The sequence below is a fragment of the Siphateles boraxobius genome, unplaced genomic scaffold (assembly GCF_051911475.1).
Source record: "Siphateles boraxobius isolate OS27281-9 unplaced genomic scaffold, OSU_SipBor_1 5, whole genome shotgun sequence".
In the NCBI taxonomy this organism is placed as follows: domain Eukaryota; kingdom Metazoa; phylum Chordata; class Actinopteri; order Cypriniformes; family Leuciscidae; genus Siphateles; species Siphateles boraxobius.
Window position 1 is genome coordinate 29,317,693 of NW_027509141.1, and position 19,675 is coordinate 29,337,367.

General features: G+C 41.0%; 1 long non-coding RNA gene across 1 annotated transcript; it reads left to right on the forward strand.

Moving 5' to 3' along the window:
• The first annotated feature begins 2,265 nt into the window (after positions 1 to 2,265).
• LOC143711787 (uncharacterized) lies at positions 2,266 to 5,934 on the forward strand. Its single transcript, XR_013194905.1, has 3 exons — positions 2,266 to 2,615; positions 3,199 to 3,243; positions 4,763 to 5,934. It is a non-coding gene; the product is annotated as an uncharacterized LOC143711787 (long non-coding RNA).
• The last annotated feature ends 13,741 nt before the right edge of the window (positions 5,935 to 19,675 follow it).

A 19,675-nucleotide genomic window follows, 5' to 3' on the forward strand; every position in this document is an offset into this window, starting at 1 on the left:
TCCATATGCACCTATTTATTCTGGCTTGTTCAGCCCCACCTGTTCATACTTAATTGTTCATTTTCAGCAGTTTAGACATAACTTGCCAATACTCACTTGTTTATTTTCAGCTGTTTATGCTCAACTCGTCCATACTCATTCATCTTTAGCTGTTTAAACTCATTGTTCATTCACCCCTTCGCTATGCTCCACCCCCTTTGGAGGGACGGATGGGTGGATGGATAGATAGATGGATAGATAGATATATAGATAGATAGATAGATAGGTATATCTCAGCTGTTTAAACTTACCTGTACATATTTGCCTCTATTCGTACGTGTCTATTCACAGCGTTCAACATTCCAAACTCTATCACTGCAATTCAACTCAAGGAACATTCTGGCAAGACATTAAAATCTCACTATTTAACAGCACTCAAGTGTCTGTCGGGGTCTGCGCTGCTGCTCGCTAGACCTCTCAAGGCACTTCAGAAATCTCTGTATGATTGCCTCTTACAGCCATACCAGAGCTTATTCAATCAAACAAAACAACCAGCCAAAAATAGACACCAAGGTCGAACGCACAAACTTCCACTGCTTCACTGGTGAAAACTCCACCATCTCTTTAAATAAAACAACTTTCCTCCGAATGGCCGAGAGTAGATTACCGCAGACTTATGCCGTCAAAACAGAGCAATATTGGCCCATCAAATATTGGAGGTTACTGTGAAAAGCAATGCATAAGCAGGGATTGATCCATCTATATTGGAAATGCAGTTGTCAGGAAGACGGCCTTTATCCATCTGTTAATACTGGGAAATACAATCCGGAAGTATACATCAAATACTTCTAAACCAGGATTTCATAAATATCTGGGTGTGTGACGGAACAGAAAGTGGTTGTTGGATTATCAGTACTCAAGACGGGACACAGGTGTGTGGAGAAGATAACGGTGAGGCTCCAGTGGAAACTCTAGGATTTCAATTTGATGCCTGCGACACATTGTAAGTTTTTTTTGGCTGTCCCACACAAAAGATGACCAATTGTGGTGATTTCTGTGTTCGTTGCTCCTAAACGGTGGTTCTAAGTCGTACAGAGAGAGAGATTCAAAGATGGCCGCTGTAATGGTCTTGCGACCAAAGATAGCCTGCAATAATTGTCTGACAGTGTTAGAAATTTAGCATGATTATCTCACAATGTTTGCTGCTACGACTTACATCTACTGAGTAGCCAATAAAAATGCAACCTCAAGCTCCATTTGCAAAATGCATGTCAAGTTGGCCTCTTTTCCCTAGCCATGACGGCGTCCATATTCTCCTCTTTCGCTTCCTCTTCTTTTTTTTAGCCCACATATAACCACAATTGCCAAAATGCGATTCATCTTGCTCTATTTGTTTACCACTATCTTCGTTTACCACTCATGCTGATGACTATTTTTTCCTCTATACTATTGCGTCATAGCCTACGATTCAATAGATGTCATGGTGCTCAATTATCATTAATTGTTACTATTGCTCAATTAACAATAGTTAAATTTATCATTTTGAAAATGTTTTTTGCTGCTTGATATTTTTTATGGAAATCGTCATAGCGTCATGGTGCAACCTCAAGCTCCATTTGCAAAGTGCATGTCAAGTTGGCCTCTTTTCCCTAGCCATGACTGCGTCCATATTCTCCTCTTTCGCTTCCTCTTCTTTTTTTTAGCCCACATATAACCACAATTCTTTAAAAAATAAAAAAATTTACAAGATCTATAATATTCCTAAATATAACTTTTGACCAGCAGATGCATGTCAGTGTCTGATGCTGAACATGTGTAAAATAGTTTAAATTGTGTTGTTATCTTTCTTATTATTTGCCCCGAATAATAGTCATAATAATAGAATAATAGTAATATAAGAAAAAATAGTCCATTATTTGTGTTCGCTGTTAAATACAGCCTTTTTAACCAAAAGCCTTTGGTGTTTAGTACAGTACATAATATCGTCTGATTGAAATTGGCTTTAGATCTGGAGTCAGATTTACTTTGGATTTCTGTCCACATGGAGAATGTGTCAATCTGCCAAAGTAGTCTATATGGTGAGGGGTCTTTAAGCACACAGAAACAGTTGGAGTGCTTCGCTCGCAAGAGGCGACAGTGTCTCAGAGGGTCCATATTAGTGCTGTGAGCCATGACGTCCTAGCGTGGCCTCTGATACCGCTGAGGCTCCGTAGAGAGAGAGCTTATGCAGATCCTTTCCTGTAGCTCTGAAGGATGCTGGAAATCTCTCTCCCATCATCTCTCAGAGAAACAACCCTTCTGGCTTCTTTTTGTGGGATGATGACGAGACTAATAAAGGCCTACCCAGATGTTCTGAGCTCAGTGCTCCTTTAATCCTCTTTTCCCTCACTTTCTTCTCTTTCAATTCTCTCTTTCCATCAGTAGAGTGTGTCCTGGTCAAAACTCATCCTACATCCTGGGGGATCGCTGCCCGGGTTGAAGGGGGACACGTAGAAGGAGATTAGCTTTGTGATAATGCAGGGATTCACACCTGGCTGTCTGGCCTGCAGCTGATTGCAAAGTCAATGGATTTATCTTTTGAAAGCTGCATAGGTCAATAAAAAACAGTGGAGATTCGCAACATTTTAACAGAGCAGGTGAGTTTTAGTCATGTAGAATCACAGAACTATGAGACAAAACTGAGAAATTAATTTATTTTGAATGTAGGAAGGCATCACGTGCATTTTACATGGTTACACAAGTTGTTATTGTACAGATGTCCATTATGGATGGGTGTTTTTCTGTAAGTGACAAAGTCACCATGAAATCAAAATTGACCTTTTTTAATGGAATATTGCAGTATTTCTTATAAATAATTTTTCTGTGCACTTTCATGTGCCCTCGTAATCATTAATCAAAATAACAATTAGAGCGACATGTCTTTTCTTCTCAGATGGCATTTACTGGCGTGAGGGTGGGACAATCTGTCAATCACATGAGATCACAGCAATAACAAACCACAACCATCCAATCAATTCCCGATGGACAAAATTAAAGGCACCTTACATTAAGCTAAAAGATCTCATGCTCTATTGAAAATGAACTGTACTGGGAGAAACCTGCAAAATGCCCTTTGTTCCTGCTTTAATACAGTTGTAGTGCATTTATACACATGACATTACAGTAAAACTATGACTCGTATGTAAACATTACTGTCACAATCTTTGTTTTCTATTGTAGTAAAGTGGCCTACAAAACCTGAAAATTTACTGTACCTCCTTGTAGGTGAGCAATGAGTGCAGTTCCAAATAGGACAAAAACTGCAGTCATATGTTTTCATAGCCGGAGCTGCCAAACGGCTGGTTTGAGAGGAGACTTGTGGATGTGCGTCAGATAAATAGCAGAGGCCAAACAAAGACAAGAATTATTCGCGTCAGGTGCAAAAAACCTGAAGTCAGTCACTTCCAAATTAAAAGGTATTTAGTGTGTTTACAGCAACAATGGAGACAATGTAATTATGTTTGACTGGTTGCTTAATGGAAGATTGGAACCATAACTAAAATCTGTGTCCATCAGCCGTTTTTAGATGTGAAATTCCCAGTATTTTTTTTTTTAAACAGTCTGCTTCAGGTGAATAATTTATCATGAAAATTCTTCACATTTGTCAAGTGTGAAAAACTGCGCACAATGCATTTTAATTATGAATAAATAATAACGAGAAATATTATTTTCAGTTGTAGGGGGACAGCAAGGAAAGTTCATACGTGTGTGATTGATGTTACCAAATTGAGTTATAGGGTCTATTCTTTTGTAAATACTTTTGCTTTGACAAATTTATTTACCTAATGACGTGCAATAATATTATATAATATTTTATTAATATGATAATAATTCAAAATATAAAATAATTTCTTTCATACGTAGGTAACCATCTAAACCAATCAGCTTTCAGAATCACATTAGTCAATGATTGTTGTGTAGCCAAAATGTTGATAAAGTGAATGGGTAACAATTTACAATAAGGTTCATTAGTTAACATTAGTTAATGTATTAACTAACATGAACTAACCTTGAGCAATACATTTGTTACTGTATTTGTTAATCTTTGTTAATGTTAGTTAATACAAATACAGCTGTTCATTGTTTGTTCATGTTAGTTCACAGTGCATCAACTAATGTTAACAAGATTTTAACAAAGTATTAGTAAATGTTGAAATGAACAAAGATAAATAAATGCTGTATAAGTGCAGTTCATTATTAGTTCATGCTAAATAATGGAGTTAAATAATGTTAACTAATGAATCTTATTGTACAGTAATATCAATTAATGAGGGATCTCAAAACAAGTGGCCATATATCACAATTCTACCTTGTCCCCCAAAAATGCCATCTCCGTTCCTGAAATATATGTAATATTGGGTTACTTACATTTAAAACACAATAATGCCTTCATGCTTTCTCTATTTTTAGTGAATACAGGTGTTTTGAACGAATCAGTTGAGTGTTTGATTCCATGACTCACTCACTACTGGTTTTGGTCCAGAATTATCTTTTCAGAAAATGATTCAATGACTTACTCATACAAAGAGTCATTTGCATATTATTGAATTAATCAGCATTTTTGAATTAATCGGTTGAATGAATGATACAGCATTATTAGTTAATTAGGTATTTTTATCCTGAAATTGTATGACTAAATGGAATTGGATGTTGTACATCTATACATATTACATTGGTTCCACAGTTACTATAATGTCCTTCTCACAATAACAAGTATTAATTCATATTCCTTTGAATTCCCCAGTCATTTCTAGGCTCCAGACATGGCCCATTTTAGTGAGGATGAGCCCATTATTCAGGCTGACCTCTGAGGTTTCAAGCTCAAATTATGAGGCTCAATGGGTGGAGCCCAAATCCCCCAGCACCCCCTGGCATGGGTTAACCTCTCGCCTCCTAAAGAAAAATTCAATTCCTGAAGACTTGTCTGTAGCTTGGGAATACCATGAACGCAACTCAAGAGAAGGGTTAGAGATCCTGTTAAATGGGACATGTTGTGGACCTTCTTAGAGACAAAGACAAAAGAAAAGCAAAACAAATCTATAATTGGCCTGTGTTACATGCTCTGAATTAATTACATGCATCTAATGGTTAATGTTTGTTACGTGTAAGCACTGAAATCCCCCAAGAGAAAAATAAAGTCTTGGGATTTCAAAGTTACTTTTACAAAACTGTTTCTCTCGCTCTCATTCTTCAGAAAAACTTTGAGCTTAAGAGTATATTTCACATCTAACCCTGTGTAGCAATTTGCTATAATCTGAAGGCACATTTGTTCTATGAGCCACAAATAGAAAAAGGATATGACCTACTTTCACTTAAATCATCTATTGTTTTCATTGCCACAAGAGTTAACATTCATGAACGACTTGGGCGGAAGCTTCAAAAGTTATAAAGAAATTAATTTAATCCCCAAAAGACTGCCGTAATAGGACAGGTAAAGACTCTTCCCAAACTGTATTCCCAATGAAATATCATGTTTAAGATATATTTCTCACTGAGGTAGTCTGACACGCCACTTTGTCAAACTCGACTACCTATTATGGCGAAGGCAAAATTCTTTGTTCCAAGAGGATCCGGACGTATCACTCTTGAATTGCTGAAACTTAGAGGCTCGTTTCGTCTCTTTCTTTGAGTGCAACTTTTGAAAAAGAAGAATTGAAATGACTTAGATGATGGATTGCTGCTTTCAAATGTTTGTCATATTAAATTGAATTCCTCTCTTAGTTGGCAGTATTGCTCTTTGTAAGCGTCAGACTTGACTCAGTCTATTGTTAGGTTCCTTTTCATTGTGTTGTCGAACACAATGTGAAAGCAAAGTCTCTTTTTGATCACTCCTACGTGTGACAAACCAACACCACAACACCAGCAGAATGTCGCTTACAATCACAGATCTGAAACTGTCAAGCTTTCCTATTTGTATACCTGTTTGTTCTTAATAAATCATTTTGACCACAATGATATTTACTGTTTCTTCCTTTGAGTGGACTGTTGGCATGATACACTGCAAAAAGTATTTTTGTCTATAGATACAGATATAGAGTTTTTATTAATTTTTTTAATTAAGTCTGCACATGTAATTTACTTATTTGCTTAACATTTTTCTGCTGTGGGCAAGTAATTCCTTGCCCTTTGCGGCATGTACCTGTGCAGTTTTAGCGTAGCGGCTAGCATGCTTATATCAGAGCCTAATGAACAGATTAGAGAGGACACTATGGGCCAATTAAAAGCAATGAGGGTGTTTTGCTGACGTGGCAGTGTGGCGAGGTAATTAACACCACTGCCCTCTGACGTGCCCCACGAGAAAACCCCTGACACAGACACACTCACCTCTAGAATGCTGTCTAAGGGGAAATGTATTAGACATACACTTTCACCTTTCTGTGGTATCGTTCTCTCATGCTCTTGTTTTTGAAATACACTAATGCACTCAAATACAATTGAAATACACATTGTTTGGTGGTATTGTAGTTCAATGCTGATTTTGAGTGTGTTTCATGCTTATCAGTGATGTACAGAGTGCAAAAAAGTTTCTCTTACCCCACCTCAAGATTAATGTTTTAAAAGCTTAAAAATACTGCTGCTAAATGATAATAACCGGAGTATTTAATCAAAATCCAGTCATTTGTAGCTGACAAAAAATATTTTGGGTGTTGCCTCAAAGCAGCAGTGCATTGTCAGGAATGCACCTATTTTTGTGGTGTAGCATATGTCATTGCATGCAGTTTGTCATTGTCCTCAGCAAAAAAAATTAAAAAAATATTAAAATAATAAAAAAAATTAAAAACTAATAAAACAAAATTGCTATTTCCAATAGCATATCCAATACTTATATTATATACACATACGGTTTGATCTGTATGGTTTAAATGTATAAATTAGATGTATTTTTTGTCAATATGTCATTAATTCATTAATGTCATTAAGTCTCTTACGCTCATCTATAGGCTGAATCTATCTGGATAAAAACAGTAATATTATGAAATATTATAAACTGTTTTCTATTTTAATGTATTTTAAAATGTAATTTATTTGTTTCACAGCAAAGCTGAATTTTCAGCATCATTCCTTTAGACTTCAGTTTCACATGATCCTTTAGAAATCATTCTAATATGCTGATTTGGTGCAAAAGATTTTTTTTTTTAATAATGTTAAAAACAGTTGTGCTGCTTAACATTGCTGATTTTACAGGATTCTTTAATGAATAGAAAGTTTAAAAGAACAGCATTTATTTTAAATAGTTCTTAATTGTCACTTTTGATCAAATGAGTGCATCTTTGCTAAATAAAAGTATTATTTCTTAAAGAAAAAAGAGATCTTACCCAAAACATTTGAATGATTTTGTGTAACTTGTGCCATTATTATCCATACAAAGTAACAATATAACAAGGACATTTTGTAATGCGTAAATTTGTAACCCTTAAATGTGTTTATGTGATGCAAAAAAAAAAAAAAAACTAAAAACCATGCTGTCTCTCACACAGGCAATTTGACAGTCAGTTAGTGGTTATGAAATGCTACCATCCTACTGAAACACACAGGTAAGTAAACACATGCCTCCCACACCAAAAGACACTATTAAGTGCGTGATAAGAGACCATATTACTTCTCAACCTCCTAATCAAAGCCTGGGGGCAACATAAAAGCACTTTAAGTCCCCCTGTCTGCAATTTTGTTCGGAGAGAATCCGTACCCTAAAATAAATTTCCCTGAGAGTGCTACTTAAGATCTCCAAGGGGGCTGCTGGCATTTGTCTTAGAGTTAAATTGCTTGTTATGTACATACTGTAGACTAATTCCATTCTGAACTCTATATTGGGTGAGTAGATTTAACAGCGGCGCTTGGCATGGAGGCGTTGCTTTCTCTGAACTCCTCCGGGTTCCGCTCACCATGGAGACCGACCACTTATTCCAGCTCACGGGTGTCAAATCACACGTTAATCCCCGAATCTGCTCGCTGCAAATTGCAGGGTAACACAGGAGAAACGATTCGGTCCTCTGATTGTTTTTAAAATGAAGCAAAGAGCGTGCTTTTTGCCAATGTTGGATAGAATCTGATCATTCTTCACTTGTTCTCCCACTTTTACAGCCCAGTGCCAATGTCCAGGTCTCTATTTCCCCCACATTTATTTGGTTCCGGAATCTGTGGAAAGCTAAACTCCATGATTTGCTTCATCCCAGTACCGCCCAGCTGCGATATTGACTTGCGGTTTTTCAATCGCGTGGTCGTAGATCACAATTACAACGAATTGTGTGAAGCCACCCTCAGCTATCAGAGTTCACTGTGTGGGATCTGGTTAAAAGACCGCATATCTTGTTCTAACTTGTAGGCCTGTTGCCGGCCCTTTCATCATATGCCTTCGCACAGAGATAGGTGGGCCAAAAATGTGTTTGACGGTTTGATTAGTATTGAAAAACTCTGTGTGCATGTGTATGTGTGCAAAGTCAATGACTTGTCGAACAGGGGAAGTCAAGTCTTGCTTAAACGCACCAGTGGTTCCCCATTCCCCTCTCTGCAGGTGCCCCATGCTTCTTTGTCAATTTAGACAATTATATTTCCATTATTTTGCTTTTCATTCCCATTAATAAAATTGGCCATGATTAATGAAGAAAATACTCATTGTGTAAATTGTCCGTGACGAGAGCTGCTTTTTAGGGACTTGCAGAAAATCTAGTTTGGCTAATTGTATTTCATCGAGGGAAATACGTAAAAAGCATTTCAGAGGGACGGATAAAAGCACTTTCTTTTGAGAAAGAACAGGTGAAGTCTTATAAGAACAGAGGGTGAGATAGAAAACAAGTAAAACAGTAAAACAATTTACTGTGATCTTACTATGTGGAGAGCAAGAGGTTAGAGAGTCTGATCAGTGATTTGGCACGTATTACTCCTATTAACTACGGAGGGAAAGACAAAAACACATTTCTTTTCACCTTCTCTGTAACCTCTGCGTAAATTAAAGTGTTTAGTCGACCCGCTTCTTGAGTAAATTGAGTTGTATGGAACTGATGAGACCAGATCGCTGTGGTCGGTTTTGAGCTGTGCTTCATAAACGGCAATTTTTATTTTGAACAATTTCTGATGCAATCATCCTCAGAAATTTAGTGGATGGAGGGCAGTTTTTATTTTGTTATTTTTATTTATTTTTTATTTTCTTTAGAATACCAAACATAAAATGTCCCCCTTCATGTCAGATATCATTGATATTGGTGTCTTGAGAAATTGCGCCTGTCCTTATGACAGCCCTAGGCCCTCTAAACCGCAAAAAAGGTCATATTTATACTTAGTTGCTTTATGTGTATTGATGGATCGGATTGCTATAATTAAACTTGGCCGCATAAATGTGTCACCACAGAATGGATGTAAATTCCTATGCTGTACTATTCATGTGTGGATTGCGGGCTCTCAAACGTCGGTATATGGAAGTCTGTTTAGAAGTACGGTTTACACTACCGTTCAAAAGAAATTACTTATTTTATTCAACTAGGATGCATTCACTTGATGACAGCAAAAACATATATAATGTAACAAAATATTTCTATTTAAAAAAAAAATGTTGTTTTGATTTTACTATTCATCAGAGAATCCTAAAAAAATTATCGAAAAAATATTTAGATGCAAAACAGTTTTCAACATTGATAATAAGAAATGTTTCTTGAGCACCAAATCAGAGTATTAGAATGATATCTGAGGGATCATGGGAGACTGAAAATTCCCAAAAATTGCTTTGCCATCACAGGAATACATTACATATGCATATACACAGTACAGTATATTAAAATAGAAAATTGTTATTTAAATGGTTATAATATTTACCAATATTACTGTTTTTACTGTATTTTGATCAAATAAATGCACCCTAAGCATTTCTTTCAAAAATATAAAAAAATCTTATCGACCCCAAACTTTTGGATGGTAGTGTGTATTTGGTATTGTCATTGAATACGTATCGATTTAGAAAAAGTGCATTAAGTAACCAGGTACAAGCAACCCGAGAGTCCGAGGGCCAGACACATATTTTGAGATGGTTCTCACAGGGGAAACATGAAATCCACGGGGAGGAGTCGGATCCAGATCCAACTCCTCCCATTTTACATACACCTAAACCTAGCCAACTCTGCCCCCTGATGCCTAAACCCACCCCTAATCCCTAAACCCACCCCTAATCCTACCCATCTCCACCCCTTGGATCTTGATCTGACTCCTCCCCGTGGATCTCATGTACTGCATTGAGGTGCTACTGCATATTTTAGCAAATCAGAAACGTGAATAATTTTGCACTTTCAGGATAGCTAACATGTTTTTGCATGACAAAAATGGTTAAAATTAGCCAAATGGTGGAAAGTCTACCTCTAACTTTGGAAGGAAAAACTAAATATTTTTTTCTGTAACCTCTGCACGTATTTTTAGGGTGGATTCGTATCTGAGTAAATTGAGGTTTATGAAACTGATAAAAACAGGTCAATTTGTGTTGGGCTCCAATTTGTATCTTCAACAATTTCTGATGCAATCATTCTCCAAAATGCACTGTCACAGCAGAGGCTGAAAGGCAGTTTAATAAACAATTGACAGTTGACAGATTGAAAAGAGCCTGGATGAATTACATAAGATGTGCTGCCCTTGTGTTTTGGAAATGTATTTTTACATGCCATCACGATTTACTCTCAGTTAAAAATTTGCACCTATCTGAGGGTTAATGAGTTAATGAGGACCACCTTCCTCCGAGTTTCTGTGAGATAGCGTTGTACAGTAAGTGATGTGTGTGAATGTACTGTAAGTTTGCTGATGTGTTAATGAGGTGATGCCAAAGCAAAACAGTAGGCACCGTTCCAACACCCATACTGCAAATCCTGTATACAAGGAGCTCGAACTCTGTTGAACCGTCAGTGCAAATGAGCCAGTGTCATGTTTGTTTACCATTTTTCTACCAAGGTCGATGTACGTTTTCAACTTTTATTTTCATTCTCCTTCTGAAATGGTTAGGTCAGATATCCAAAGTTTCTAGCAGTCTAAAAGTTTTCCAGTCACAGATTTTAATTTTCCTACCCAATAAAACAATGCAACGCAGTTCACCACAGGGCTCAAAACACTCTCTCCACCTGTTCCTGCAGACGCTACATAAATCCATGTGTACACAGCCCACAATATGGATTTCTCTCATTTTCTGCTTTTTCCTCTCTATCGCTGTAAATCGAAATAATACCTAGCTCATTTCTAATTATTCCAGAAAATTGAATTGATGAGCAGGCGCTCATAGTAATGAAACTGCTGTACTAGACACCTTTCTCTGAGCTAAAGAGCAAAAATTGTTCACATGTAATAATGTGTAGTGTGTATTGTGTAATGGAGCTTGAACATGGATGTAATGAGGTAATATATGAAGACATTTATGGTCAGGAGAGGTGTGTATCAGAATCATAAGCAGGATTAGTTTTTCAAAGGACGTTTGAGTTGCAATTATTAACATGTCTGAGGATGTCTGTGGTTTTATGTACTGATTCAGATGGTAATGAGATCTTTTAGTATGATTGGAGTGTTTGATGTTTGGATGTGGGCCTTACAGAAGGTCAAGGATGCACGGATCACAAAACATATGGAAATAAACTAATTTATATATGTAATATAATTCTAACAATGGGGATTTAAGATTTATACACTGTTGTTCAAAAGTTTGGGTCGCTAATATGTTGTAATGTTTTTGTAAAAGGTCTCTTATGCCCACCAAGGTTGCATTTATTTAATCAAAAATACTGTAAAAACGTCTCGGTTACGTATGTAACCCTAGTTCCCTGATAGGGAACGAGACGCTGCGTCAAACGCTGCGGGAACGCCCCTGCGTTGTGCGTCATGAAGCACGTATGGAATCAGCCCAATGGAGAGATGAAACGTCATAGGCGGGTGACGTCATCGACCAGGAAACTATAAAGCACCCCAAAAACACAAGCGCATTAGCTTCTGATAGGCTTGAAGGAAGCGCTAACGGGAGTGCCGGGAGTATGGCGGAGCGACGCAGCGTCTCGTTCCCTATCAGGGAACTAGGGTTACATACGTAACCGAGACGTTCCCTTTCAAGGGAACTTCGAGCTGCGTCAAACGCTGCGGGAACGCGAATACCCACGTCGCCATAGGACCAAATGACCGTCATGTGAGACTAGCGCACAGAGGACGAGAGCACCTGTGCCCCAGGGGTAGAGCTTAAGTCTAGGTCATAGAACTTAATAAAAGTATGCGGTGAAGACCATCCAGCCGCATCACAAACATCACTCAGGGAAACCCCCGACAAAAGAGCTTTAGAAGCAGCCATACTCCTGGTAGAGTGAGCTCGGACAACCAAAGGTGAAGGCTGGCCAGCCGACTCATAAGCAAGTGAGATAGCCTCAACCACCCACTTGCTCATTCTCTGTTTAGACGCCGGACACCCTTTCCTGGGTGGCCCGAAACATACAAAAAGTTGTTCTGATTTCCTCCACAGGGCAGCTCTGTGGACATAAGCGTCTAATGCCCTAACAGGGCAGAGTGAATTAAGTTTCTCCTGGTCCGATGACATAAATGGAGGAGGACAGAAAGCCTGCAGAACCGTAGGTCTAACAATATTAGTAGGAACCTTAGGAACGTAACCTGGTCTAGGATGCAGAAAAGCTTTAACCATGCCAGGTGCAAATTCCAGGCACGAGGGTGAAACCGACAGAGCCTGCAAATCTCCGATTCTTTTTAGTGAAGAGATAGCAAGCAAAAAGATAGTCTTAAAAGTGAGAAACTTCTCGGGAACTTCTTCGATAGGTTCAAAAGGAGCTAGGGAAAGACCTTCTAATACAATGGCCAGATCCCAAGTCGGCACCCTTGTACGAACTGCTGGCCTCAGCCTCAAAGTGCCACGGAGGAAACGAGTTATAAGCGGGTGTCTCCCAAGAGAAACTCCACTGAAAGGGACGTGGTAAGCAGCTAGTGCCGCCACATACACCTTTAGTGTGGAGGGGGATAACCCTGTGGAGAAGCGCTCCTGCAGGAATTCCAGCACTGCACCCACTGGGCAGTTAACTGGGTCCTGCAGGTGTTCTCCACACCAAGAAGTGAAAAGTTTCCACTTCAAGGCATAAAGCTTCCTCGTGGATGGAGCTCTGGAGTTAAGAATGGTCTCAACAACCTCGGTTGAGAGACCGGAGTCTATGAGCTGGGCCCCCTCAGAGGCCAAGCCCACAGTTTCCACAATTCTGGGCGGGGGTGAAGTATCGTGCCCCCCGCCTGGGAGAGTAGATCCCTCCTGACCGGGAGCTCCAAAGGAGAACCGTCCAGGAGAGAAATCAGGTCCGCAAACCATACTCGGGCCGGCCAGAACGGGGCTACTAGTAGTAGACTGACCCCGTCCCGGCGGACCCTCTCCAGAACTCCTGGTAACAGAGCAATCGGGGGAAAGGCGTACAGACGTGACCTCGGCCACGGCTGCACCATAGCATCCAACCCCAGGGGGGCTGGAAGAGTGATGGAGAACCACCGATGACAATGAGTGGTCTCCTTGGAAGCGAATAGGTCCACCTCGGCGCGACCGAAACTCAACCAAAGGAGCTCCACCACCTCGGGGTGGAGTCTCCATTCCCCTGGCCTCGGCCCCTGCCTCGACAGGGAGTCTGCTACCACATTCAAATACCCAGGGAGATACATTGCTCTCAGAGATAGTAGCTTCCCTTGGGACCACAGGAGGATCTGACGGGCCAACTTGTAAAGCCGGCGAGACCGCAGGCCCCCCTGATGATTTATATAAGAGACCACCGACGTGTTGTCTGATTGAACTAACACATGATGGCCTCTCAGGTCTGTTAGGAAGTGTTTCAGAGCCTGAAACACAGCCAACATCTCTAGACAATTTATGTGCCACGAAAGATGATGATCCTGCCACAGACCTTGGGCTGGGCGACCACTCATGACCGCCCCCCACCCTGTGAGGGAAGCATCCGTCGTTAGCGTTATGCGACGACAAAGAGCCCCCAGCACAGGACCTTTGGATAGGAACCAAGTTTCTCTCCACATGACCAGAGCACGAAGGCAGCGCCGCGTGACTTTGAACGTGCGGAGCGGATTTCCCCTCGGGGAGAATCCCTTGGTCCTGAGCCACCACTGTAGCGGTCTCATGTACAACAGGCCGCAAGGTATAACGTTGGACGCTGCTGCCATCAGACCCAACAGTCTCTGAAACTGCTTGACAGTGAGTAGCTGGCCTAGCTTCACTTGTTTCACAGCTGAGAGAATCGAAGCGATGCGGGTCGGAGAGAGTCGCGCCCGCATCGATACCGAATCCCAAACGACACCCAGAAAAGTGGTCTTCTGGGAAGGAGATAATACACTTTTCTTTGCGTTCAGCCTCAACCCCAACTTTCTGATATGAGCGAGGACGACATCTCGATGCCGAACCGCCAACTGCTCGGTCTGAGCTAAAATCAACCAATCGTCGATGTAATTGAGAATACGAATGCCCTGAAGCCTCAGAGGCACTAGTGCTGCATCCATGCATTTCGTGAAAGTGCGGGGAGATAAAGCTAGGCCAAACGGAAGAACCCTGTACTGGTACGCCTCGCCCCCGAAGGCGAACCTCAGGAACTTCCTGTGTTGTGGAAGGATGGACACATTATGCGTCCTTCAGATCTATCGTGACAAACCAGTCCTCGGACCTGATTTGAGACACGATCTGCTTGATAGTGAGCATCTTGAATTTTAGCTTCCCTACCGAGCGATTCAATATGCGCAGGTCTAAAATTGGACGCAACCCCCCATCCTTCTTTGGAACGATGAAATATCGGCTGTAATAACCTGACTCCAAACTGGGAGGAGGAACCCGTTCTATAGCCTCTTTTTGAAGGAGCGTTTTCACCTCTTGTTCCAATACCAGAGCCTGCTCGGGGCCCACCACTGTGTGCAGAACCCCTCTGAATTTTGGTGGACGACACCTGAACTGGATAGCATAACCCTTTTCTACTGTCTGCAGGACCCAATGAGATATTTTTGGAAGGCTTTTCCACTCTGCCAGAAATTCTACTAAGGGTACCAGCCTCTCGAGACTGGCCTCTGGTGTAACTTGAGCAGCAGACGCAGCGCCCTGTAACGGCGCACCGGCAGGGAACAACTGGTCTGACCGCTCTGAGACCCTCCTCAGAGGGAGCGAGCGTCCCTCGGGAAAGCGCTCGCTGGGATCGTCTGTGCCCCGGCATAAAGGCGGGGTTGGCAGAACGAGCCCCTGAGGGCACCGAGGAGGAATGGGCACCGTAAAAAGAGGTGAACACCTTTCCGCCTCGGTGGGGACCACCCTCAGCATCCTGAACGGCTTGGCGTCAGGACTTCTTCTTAGCCGAAGCCTTCTTAGCCAATATAACTGTCCTCAGATCAGTTCTACTGGGAGAAGGCTTCGGCTGAGAGTGTCGCGGCTGAGCCCACTGTCCAGCAGGGGGAGCACGAGACGCGACACTCTGCCTCTGCTGCGCTCTATGTGATGAGCTCGAAGACGGCCGGGGCTGCTCCCGCCCAGCAGCCCCAGGGACATGAACTTTAAGGGGAAGAAACTTTTTAAAAGCTGCAGTTTGTTTCTTTTCTTCTTGGAATTTATCGATAACTGAATTCACAGCATCACCAAACAACCCCATGGGAGAAAGAGGAGCATCTAAAAGAAAAGCTTTTTCTCTCTCTTTAATATTAGTCTGATTTAACCACAAATGTCTTTCTGCGGCCACCAGAGCTGCCATAGAACGACCCATTAATTTGGCCGATTCTCTGGTGGCACGCAGGGATAAATCAGCAGCCTGACGCAGTTCGCGAACTACGTCAGTACTGACCTCCTCACTCTCACTCATGTCCCTTAGCAGATCAGCCTGGTATGCCTGCAAGATTGACATAGTATGCAGACATGACGCAGCCTGACCTGCTGCCGAATATGCTTTACCCACCAAAGCCGAAGTGTTTCTTAAAGGCTTGGTGGGTAATGCCGGTGCCTTAAAAGATGATGCTGCTTCGGGGGAGAGATGGCTCGCAAGCGTCTCTTCCACACGAGGCAAAGCACCATAACCATGAGCCTTGGCTCCCATAATATTAGCATATGTTGAAGTCTGGGGACTAAACACTCTATATGACACCGGTTTTCTCCATGATTTCGACACCTCGGTGTGGAGATCATGGAAAAACGGCAGGCACCGGCGTGGAGGCTGCACACGTGACGGCAAAAATCTCTCATCCAACTTTGATTTAGAAACAGACTCCTGTCTAGTCACTGGCCATTCAATATTAAGTTTTTCAACAGCTCTTGTTAACACCTCCATAAGCTCATCACTCTCAGGAGTGTGGGGTGGCGAATCCTCCACATCTCCCTCAACACTAACAACATCAAGTTCCTCAGAACTGGATAGCTGCAGCATTGGTGCCTCAGCCCGAGCGGAAGAAACCGCAGCGCGTGCTTCCGAACCCGGGACTGAGGCACTGGATCTCACAGGTGAAGGGAGAGATAAGGCAGAGCCCGTCTCAAACCCCGCTGTGAGATCCATCTGCGATCCCCACGATAAGCGACGCCGCTCCGCCTCGGCAGAAGCGGGACCCGAACCGCGGGGAGCGCGCACCGAACCGCTCTCCTCAAAGAGCGATCGGCGGGAGCGGAGCGTCCTTAACGGCAAACGCTCGCAATGCTCACAGTCTGCTCCCTCGAGAGCAAACTGGGCATGCTGAACTCCCAAACAAACAACACAAAGATCATGTGTATCCCTGCTCGTTAAATAACGCGAGCAGGGAGGAACACACTTTCTAAACTGCTGTTCGTCCGCCATAATCTCTCAATATATATATATATAGGGATAAATTGTTTGTGTGGTGCAGGGTATGTAAGACAGACAATATCACACAGGGACAGATTCACATGTAGCGCGACTGAAAGCACAGAAGCTAATGCGCTTGTGTTTTTGGGGTGCTTTATAGTTTCCTGGTCGATGACGTCACCCGCCTATGACGTTTCATCTCTCCATTGGGCTGATTCCATACGTGCTTCATGACGCACAACGCAGGGGCGTTCCCGCAGCGTTTGACGCAGCTCGAAGTTCCCTTGAAAGGGAACTGTACTATTGTGAAATATTATTAACCATTTTCCATTTTAATATATTGTAAGATGTAATTTATTCCTGTGATGACAAAGCTGAATTTTCATCATCATTACTCCAGTCTTCAGCGTCAGATGATCTTTCAGAAATCATTTTAATATGCTGATTTGGTGAGCAAGAAACATTTCTTATTATTATCAATGTTAAAAACCATGACTTTTTTTCTGGATTGTTTGATGAATAGAAAGTTCAAAACAACATGTATTTGAATTATAAATAGTTTGTTACATATACAGTCAAAACAAAAATGATTTAGAATCCAGATATAATTTTTGATGTTTTTTTACTAGTGGGTGCAGGACACTATAGTTCATTTGTGTAAGTGAGGATTGCAAAATAAAGTAAACTGTGACATATTAAATGCAAAGATTCTTCATACAGTGGATTACCAGTAAAATGTATAAAACCTTTGGACCAAAAATTACACTTTGACCCGACCATGTTTTGCTTAAGTGTTTAATTGCTAATGCGACCTTATTACACCACATACTGAACAAAATTAAGCATTGCTTGGTAATTGGTTGACCTAAATTGGTATTATCTAACTTAAATTGAACAGCTGATGGCTATTCAACCTAATTCATTTGTGAGACAGTCTAAAACAGGAATGGGCAAACTCGGTCCTGGAGGGCCACAGCTCTGCAGAGTTTAGCTCCAACCCTGATAAACTCACCTGTCTTTAGCTTTCTAGCAATCCTGAAGACATTGATTAGCTGGTTCAACTAATAGCAACCATCGATCAAAAAAGTTTCTAAATCAAAAGTTTAACTGTAACCCTACTCAGATGGTAATTATTTTACATGTGATGCAATTGCATTATTTACAGGCTCAATTTGTGATTTTATTGCCGTTTGGATGAGAAATGTTCATGTTTTTCTCCCATTATACTGGATGAACTACCTAGTGCTTTTGAATCAACAGCAGGGGTGTGTGGTAATTTAATTCCTGTCCGAATCAGTCATCTCTCGATTACATGGAGCAGTTGGCCCAAAAGTGGTGTTGAAAATATTTTTTGACCACTGCCGTTGGGCTGCTGTTTTGAAAGTAATGGCCATTTGGACATTGGGTACAAGGGATGCTTGTTTCAGGGAACTCAATTTAACGATTGCCACTTGGTAAAGCTTTTGGAGTGACAACTGCAGTTAAAAATGGGTGTGATTCCCTTAAATGATTGTTCAGGTAATGATTTAATTTAGCAGCTGTGCTTACATGTCATAGCCCAAATAAAGATATGTCACAACCCTATTGCAAATGTCTGTTAAATGCATGATTTTCATGCAGTAACACTTTATTTCAATGGTCCACTTTACATTCTACTAAATATAAGTAAATATGCAACTACATGTCAACTAACTCTCAATAGAGTATTAGTAGACTGTCTGCTTAAAATCTACTAACACTATTTTGCATAACTTTGCAACTAAGTCAACTTATTCTACTAACCCGAACCCGAACACCTAACCCTAACACTCTACTACAGTCTACTACTCCGAGAGTTAGTTGACATGTAGTTGCAAAGTTACTTATAGTTAGTAGAATGTCTAAAGTGGACCGTCACAATAAAGTGTAAACAATTTTTATCACAGAAGGGACATTTTTTTATACAGAGGTGTCACACATATACTGTAGTGCTTGTGAAATGCAAGAGAGCTCCTCAGGGAACAATAGTTCTGTCAAAATAGGGCTAGACCGGGTCTCTGTTTCCGGAAACAACTAAAGCAGATATTTCATTTGGTAATATTTTGATATTAAAACAGAAGAAAAAAAAGTACCTGCGAAGATTCACTAAATAAAAAATTAACAGCTGCAGACGGCTGAAGCTTTGAAATAAAAATGACGTAATCACATCCGTCTGTGAACTTGGGTTCTTCATCTCTGATTTTTCAGTGTCACTTTGTCTCATATCTCTGTTCATTCAGTGTAATCTCCTGCTTTTTCTGTGTCTCTCTTTGTAAACTTTGCAGCTCAAAGAACTTTCATGTTGTTAAAATCACAGATGCTCAGTGTCACAGTGTGACAACCTGATACAAACCCTTCAAACTCTTTATCTCGCTCTCTTGCTTAAATTCATAAAAATAAAAAAAATAAACACCTGCGGCTGCGGAGAACTCCCAGAGCGCTGGGCCACTGTAATATTTAAAGTCGTAACAAAGTTAGTGGGTGACATTTGGTGTCAAGAGAGACTGGGATAAAGAGGCTGTGATATTTTGGGGCCCTATATATGCCAGTAATTCCGTCAGTGTGTGGCTTTGCCAATAAGAGAGAGAAATTTGATATTTGATGATAAACGAAATGAGATTACTCAGGGCCCATAACTGAAGACTGTCAGAGAGAGATGGAGTGAGTGATTGCTCTCTTTTATGCATGAGTGCTGTTATTCCATCAGAGCTTTTCCTCTGGAAGGTCCCAACTGTTGGCTCTGTTACACAGAGGTCGTTTATTGCCTGATGTGCAAAGTGTCACCAAACAAGATTTATGTTACCAAATCATTATTGCCGGGATATTTTTGGAGCAAGATGGAGCGAAACAGTCATTTTTTTTTA